Below are 8,616 nucleotides of genomic sequence, written 5' to 3' on the forward strand. Positions count from 1 at the left end.
ATAGTTTTTTGTCTATGAATACCATTAGTAGAACAATAATCTTCAAATTTATGACTACAATACTCACCACCATTATCAAATCTAAGACATTTTAATTTCTTTCCAGTCTCATTTTCAACCAAGCATTTCCATTTCTTAAAAGTTTGAAATACATCATATTTCTGTCTAAGGAAATAAACTCATACTTTTCTAGTTGTGTCATCAATAAATGTAACATAATAATGAGAGCCACCAAGGGAAGATACCTAAGTCGGTCCCCATACATCTGTATGCACAAGCTCCAATTTCTCTCTTTTATTTTCCTTCCCAATCTTCACAAAACTCACTCTCTTTTGTTTTCCATACACACAACTTTCACAGAAATCCATATTAACACATTTCAGAAATGGTAAAACTTTCTTTGAATGAAGTAATTTCATACCTTTCTCACTAATGTGCCACAACGTTGTATCAAAATTTATAGAAACTATTTGCTCTCCTGCTCAACTACAGCAACTATTCCTGAACATTCATTTTTCTCTAAAACAATTAAAGTAGAAGGAACAATATGACATGTACAAAGATATAAGGTGCCTACTTTCACACCTTTGCTACTACAAGAGAACCTTTTGAAACCTTACGATTTTTAACATTAAAAGTAACTACACAACCCCCATCACCAAGTTTCCCTACTGAAATTTAATTCCTACTCAGCCTTGGAACATGTCTTACCTCATGCAATAGCCAATGATTCCCATTCTACAACTTAATCTTAATTTTTTTCTTTCCAACAATCTAACAAGGTTCATTATCCCCCAAATAAACAAGCCCAAAATCCCCTTGGACATAATCAATGAAATAACCTCTATGAGAACTAGCATGAAATGAAGCACCAGAATCTAAAACCCATGAATCATCAACACTTTCTAAAGATAGAAGCAAAGCATCCTCTTCGGATTTTTTACCACATTTGCCTCCTTGTCTTCATCTAGTTTATCTCCTTCATTTTTCTTTCAAGTCCAACAATCCTTCTTTTTATGCCCTGGTTTCCCATTGTACTAGCAGTCATTTGGTTCTCTCGATTGAGACCTCCTCCCCTTTGACTTTCCTCTTGATTTCCCACAATTTCTAGAATTATTTCCTCTCGCAATCATTCTACCTCTGCTTTGTGCATTCAAAGCACTTCCAAATGTAAATCTGCTTGAGGATTTCCTACGAGTTTCCTCACTCAAAATAACACCAATCATATCATCATATTTTAGGGTACTAGATCCAGGAACAAAATTACTCACAACCATTAACAAGCCATTCCAACTTTTAGGCAAATAACACAAAATCAAGAGAGTCCTAATTTCTTCATCAAAATTGATACCCACAAAACATAACTGACTAGTAATAGTATTAAACTCATTTAAATGATCCGCAACAAATCCACCTTCTAACATTTTCATATTAAATAAGGGCTTCATGAGAAATACCCTGTTTGAAGTGGAGGGCTTTTCATACAGTTTCGCTAGCATTTGCATCAATTCTTCTGTCATCTTCACTTTTGTAATATTAAATGCCACTAATGGTGCCAGGCATAATCGAATGCTTCCAAGTGTCTTTCTGTCTAAAAGATCTCAGTCATCATTTGACATAAATCTCTAATTCTTGGTTTTGCCTTCCAACGGCTTCCATAAATCCTTCTAATAAAGATAGTCTTCCATTTGCATCGTCCATAACTAAAAGTTATACCATTTAACCTATCAACCCTCAGCTTACCCTCATCTGTCATCACTCCCACTCAACCGTGAGACTTTCCTATAGAGGGTAACTGAAAAAAAACCTCACTTTGATACCACTTGTTAGGATTAAACTATGGACACAAATAATAACTACATACAAATATAAACAATATTAGAAAATAATAGATCACGCAGAAAAGAACACAAGAGACAAAGATTTAATGTGGTTCACCCAATCCTTGGGCTACATCCACCAAATAGGAAGTCCAATATTATTATGATCCAGTGATTACAACCTGATTACAATCTGTAATCCCTTACAACTCAATACCGTCGTAAGAACCAATTTTGCATTACCACAACGAAACAATCCCTATCCCTAAGCCCTTTTATATAAGTATTTTTACTACTTTAGGATTACAACATGTCAGCTATATCCTTGGGCTACATCCACCAAATAGGAAGTCCAATATTATTATGATCCAGTGATTACAACCTGATTACAATCTGTAATCCCTTACAACTCAATACCGTCGTAAGAACCAATTTTGCATTACCACAACGAAACAATCCCTATCCCTAAGCCCTTTTATATAAGTATTTTTACTACTTTAGGATTACAACATGTCAGCTATATGTCGGCCATACATCGGCCACAATGTCGACCATGGCCCAAAAAAGAATTGAGGCGATGCCCCATGCCCCCAAAGAATTTATGAAGCATGTACAGTACTTATCTGATTAGTCACCACAAACTAACAGTCCCAATGACCACCTCAGCTCTATACAAGCAATTGGAAATCACAATATAACCATTGATCCATAACTCAAAGATCAAATCACATAACTACGACATCTCATACAAAATCATAAAATAGTAACTCCCAAGCCTATGATAAAACAACAAAAATTGGTCAACATACTAAGTCAAACACAACCCCAGTAAAATAAACCATACATCATATCAAGTAATTTAACGAGTGTAGTTTCATAGTTCATTTGGTTTAACAACATAAAAAATTGATTTTCAATTGGTTTCAAGTTTTCATTTTCAAAGTGCCACATCTAATCAAGTTTCTCGAATTACAAGTACTTCAAATGACTCAATAATTCATTCAAATCACCTTAATATAAAACCCATTTTTTTTATAAAATGAACTATCATTTACACAAAATCTAAATCTCATTAATTAAAAAAATGGATATATATATATATATATATATATATATTATAATGAACTAAATAACAAAAAATCTTTAATTTAAACATTATTAAATCTATTAAGAAATATTAAATTATTATTAATTTATTAACAATTAATTTTTATTAACTTATTAATAACTAACAATTACTATTTTAATAACAATAATAATTAATAATAAATATATGAAATAAATATATATATATATATATATATATATATATATATATATATATATATATATATATATATATATATATATATATATATATATATATATATATATAACTAATTAAAATTAAAACTGCCCCTTACCTTTTAGTTTTAAAACCTATGGGCTAAAATGTTGTCACGACAGCCCTGCTATCACAGCATCAGGCCTATCGTGTGCAATCCCTAGAAAGGGCTGCCAAAAATAAAAGAACATAGGGGTGAGGTGGGGATGGCCCACCTCCCAATTTTTTTTTAAAATTTTTTTTTAAAATAAAAAATCAAAGCCCCCCACAAACAAACGAAATTGATTAATATAATTTGCAATTACCACTGTAATTTTCCAATTACTGTGACAAATGAATATATTTTTTTGAAATGTATTTCTATGATAGATCTCATAGGGTAACAAAAATTGAAATAATCAAATTCAACAATTAAAAATTCTTTTTCTTTTTCAACCCTATCTCAATTCATAATTTTCTAAAACATTCCAATTTCCAATAAGAGTTTCTCAAAGAAGGGTTTCAAATCTTATTTCCGTTTATAAACATTTCAACAAGAAGAAAAGTAAATTTATCAACAAGGGTTTCAACCAAAACATTTTCTGAGAATAAATCCATAAACAAACACAAAGAAGATAGAAGAAAATTTAAAGGGAAATTACTTTGAAAATCTCAGCAAGATCCTACCTCGATCTGATGTTAACTAGACAAATGCTCGGAACTTGCAAGAATTCTCATCTTCTCAAAAACCTTCTTTCTCAAAATTTGCTCCTCTAAACCTGTGTGGAGAAATGAGCTCTAATTCCTTAATAAAGAGTTTTCTCCTTTAAGATTTTGATTTTACAAACACGCAAACCTTTCTTCTTTAGTAATTTATTTTATTTTAATTTCATGTGCAAAATTTTGTGTTTTACTTAAAATAAACTTTATTTAATTTATTTTCTCTTATTAAATCACAAGAAGTATTTAATGGTATATTTATTCATTTCACTAATAATAATAATATTTAGAGTTTATTAATTAAAATGAGACTCCTAAATTAATTATTATTAAACTAAATTAATGTAAATAAGCCAAAATTAGAACTTTAATTAAATCTTTTAAATTTAATTATTTTATTTAATTAAGTTCTCAATTAATTAAATATAATTAAAAATTGATTTTCTTTTATAAAGAAATTTTTTTAATTAAATCATTTAATATTCCTTTTATATGATTTAATCATAATTGAAAATCCAACTGACACACAAATCTAAATAAGGAAATTCATTTTAAAGATAGTACAGATTCAAACTCAAGGGTCAAAATCTTGAATTCACATCACTTCAACAAATTTGAAAGGGTGAATAATTCAAATACTTGTCCTATTTTTTAGGAAAATTGGCTTAGGGTTAGGATTTGGACTCAAGAACTATCACCCCTCTTTACGACATCCTCATCCTAGCAATCTAAGGAAGTCGATGCCTGGTACCTACAATCTGCATAAACGTTGAGCATGTACATATACATATAAATCTAAACTAAACAGGCAATAGCAAGGAGTGGTGCATCATATAGATCTAGACTAGCAAGTGACTATGACTCCCTCCCTCAACTACATCAGAAATGTCAAACATAAAGTAAAACATACATGTACACCATACACATGCAAGTATGGGGTAAGTATCCATAGAAACTGCATATAATTCATTTGTCCAACTGACATCGTGAAATAACTGAAATCATTATATGAACATATGAACCATCATCATCGAAAGAATAATCATGAACACATGAAATAACTGAGTATCAAGTAGCTCATCAAATATATAAAATGAGTATGAAATAATATCCAATCAAATCCAATAACCAAGTACCACTAAACATAAAACATAACCATCTAGCCTAAAAGAATTCAGCAAGTTAACAAGAAAATTAAACTAAGGGTAGGCACTACATCCACCCACCCTAGACTTAGGCTTACTCCTAGAAGCCTATAAACAAGTAGAGATATAAATCTCCTAAACTAGATGCATCCTCCCAAGTAGCTAATGACTCATCAGTAGGGTCCCATTGGACCCTTACCTGCTCTATGGTTTGACCCCTAAGGTCAAATCCTGCTACTGAAGAATGTACACTAGGTTTGAAACTAGTTGTCTGTCATCCTCCTATAACACATTCCAATCAAGAACATGTATCACATCAGGAATATACTATCTAAGAATAGAAACATGGAAAACATCATGAACACGAACTAAGTTGGGCAGCAATGCAAGATGGTAGGCAACTGGACCTATCCTCTCAAGAATCTCAAATGGCCCCACAAAACGAGGTGCTAGCTTTGAACCCTTTCCATAATGGATCAGACTCTTCCGCAGATGCACTCTCAACAAAACTTTCTTGCCCACTACAAACTGTTTATCCATCATGTGAGCATCATCATACTTCTTATGTCTATCCTTTGTTGTAGACGCATGCTCACAAATGTGCACTACCTGTTGCTCCATATCTCGAAGCATCTTTGGACCCAATAGGATGTGATCCTCTAAATGTCCCAACTCAACGGTATACAACAAGGATGGCCATACAAAGCCTAACAAGGTGTCATCCCAATGGAACTATGATACCCATTATTATATGCAAACTCTACTAGGTATAGGTAATCTTCCCAAAGAGTCTGTCTGTCCATAACATATATCCTCAACATATCCTCCAGAACCTAATTCACTCTCTTGGTCTGACCATTTGTCTTCAGGTGATATGATGAGTTGGAGTTCAATTGTGCTCCAAGATCATGCTGCAAGGATGTCCAATATGCAAATGTGAATACAAGATCCCTATCCAAATGATCTTCTGGGGAATACAGTGCAATCTCACGATATTGGGCATAAAGACATTGGCTATTGAAGTTGTTGTGTAGGATGACCTCATAAGTGAAAAGTGTTTCACCTTAGTCAACTGGTCAATGGTGACCATGATAGCATCATGTTGATGAGTAGTCATAGGTAATCCCACAATGAAATCCATAGAAATAATATCCCACTTCCACGACGAATGAGATTAGGTTGTCAAATTTCTATCGGATGTTGGTTCTCTAACTTAACCCTCTGGCACTCAAGACACCTAGCCACAAAATCAGCGTTATCACACTTCATCCCTATCCAAAAGTATAAATGTTGCAAGTCTGCATACATCTTCTTGACACCTGGATGTGTCAAGTAAGGTGCACAATGGGCCTTGAATAGGATCAATGTACGAAACTCATCCAATAGTGGTACATAAATCCTCTATGTATAGCACAAAAGGCCATCTAACTCTAGGACATAACCTAAAAATCTGCCCTCTAAAGGTCTGCTTGAGCCTATCTCCATGCTCACCTCTTGATACCACATATCTATAGGAAGTGCCTAAAGTGTCTTGCTCCTCAAATCCACACTAAGAGTCAAAGCTAGTGTATCATGTCTCATATGACTCAAAGCGTTAGCTACCACATTCTCCTTCCCCTAAATATACTTCACCTCGAAGTCGTACTTGCATAGAAAGTCCATCTAATGCCTCTGCCTAGCATTTAGATTAGGCTACATGAATATATATTGTAAATTGTGATGATTTCTATGAAGCTCAAAATGATGCCCTAACAAGAAGTTTCTCCATCTCATTAGAGCATTAACAACTGCAACTAGCTCAAGATCATGCGTGGAATAGTACAACTCATGATCCTTGAGCTTGTGAGAATCATAGGTAATCACTTGTTTGTCCTGCATTAGGTATGCTCCAATCCCTTCTAGGGAAGAATCAGTATACACCATAAAATCACTTGTTGGATCAGGTACTGCTAGAATCGATGCGCTAGTCAAAAGCTCCTTGAGCTTTCGAAATGCTTCCCTCATATTTCTTTGTCCAAATGAACTTCTTCCCCTTTCTCTAGAGGGAAGTGATGGTATATGCAACTATGGAGAAGTTTGAACAAATCTGCGGTAATATCCAACCAAACCCATAAAGCTACAAATCTCAAACACTTTAGTGGGTGCAAGCCAATCTACCATCGTTGGATCTTCATAGGGTCCACTAAGATACCATCTCTTGAAATGATATGTCCTAAGTATTGTATCTCAAACTGAAAGAAATCACACTTCACCGAATTGGCATAAAGTTGATTGTCTCTAAGGCACTGAAGGACTAATTGTAGATGTACCTCATATTCTTCCTGGGATCCAGAATATATCAATATATCATCCAAGAACACAAATACAAAACGATCTAGGTAAGAATGGAATACTCCATCAAGCACAAGAAATCTGATGGAACATTCATCAAACCAAATAGAACCACTATAAACTCATAGTGTCCATAACAAGTGGAGAAGATTGTCTTATGTATATCAGTATCCTGAATGCAAAGTTGATGGTATCCTAACTTTAGATCTATCTAAGAGAACACTTTGGCTCCCTTGATCTGGTCAAACAAGTCATCGATCATTGATAAAAGATACATGTTCTTAATTGTTACCTTGTTCAATAGTCTGTAGTCAATGCACAAGCATAACGATCCATCCTTCTTCATAAAGAGCATTGGTGCTCCCCATGGAGAAACACTCGGTCTAATACAAGCTTTGGCTAAAAGGTCCTCAAGCTATAAGCACAACTCACTCAACTCCTAAGTGGTCATCCAATAAGGAGCTCTAGATATGGACTCTGCTCCTAGAATGAGGTTAGTGCAAAAATCAATATCCCTCTTAGATGGCATACCAAGAATCTCACTAGGAAAATATCCACGTACTCTTGTAGGATAGGGAGATCTAGGGTCTTCCCTACAAGGTCAAACTCTTCAAGTTCACTCACAGTAATGGTGAACACCTGACAACTCTTACGAAAGTTCTATTTCAACTGCATAGCAGAGATCATCCAGAGGAATACAGGTCTCTAGATGCCTACAATCTCCAAGTCCCTACCTTGATCATCCTTACATTGAACAATCTTCTTTGTACAGTCAATGCTAACTCTATGAGAGCCAAGCCAGTCCATATCCAACACTACATTGTAAGAACCAAGGGGAATGACTCGAAGGTCTACTGAAGTAATAATAAAACCTCCTAGGTTCAATTTGCATTGCCGCACTAAAGAATCTATGGGAATCTTAGCTCCTAAAGCTAGTTCCACCTACCAACCTAAGCCTTGCTTAACCTCTTCAAAGCTTACACTTAACAACTATGGAAGGTGATATGAAGGAATCTGTAACACCTAAATCAAACAAGATGGAAAGGGGTGTACCTCTGATCACTCTCATAGTCTCAACTACAGTTCCCTAGTGATCTGCTTGGCGATGATCTACAAATGTAAAAACTCTACGTGATCTACCGATGTAAAAACTCTATGTGATCTCCCAACGTCACGAACTATAGGCTTGGATGCTATTGGCCTAGATCCTGAATAGTTATATGTACATTGTGGGTAGTTGGTTGCAATATGCCCAAACTATCCACAAGAGAAACACTTGTACCTCTACCTGAACCTC

The sequence above is a fragment of the Cupressus sempervirens genome, chromosome 1 (assembly GCF_028749045.1).
Source record: "Cupressus sempervirens isolate cs-2001-9-10 chromosome 1, ASM2874904v1, whole genome shotgun sequence".
Lineage (NCBI taxonomy): Eukaryota > Viridiplantae > Streptophyta > Pinopsida > Cupressales > Cupressaceae > Cupressus > Cupressus sempervirens.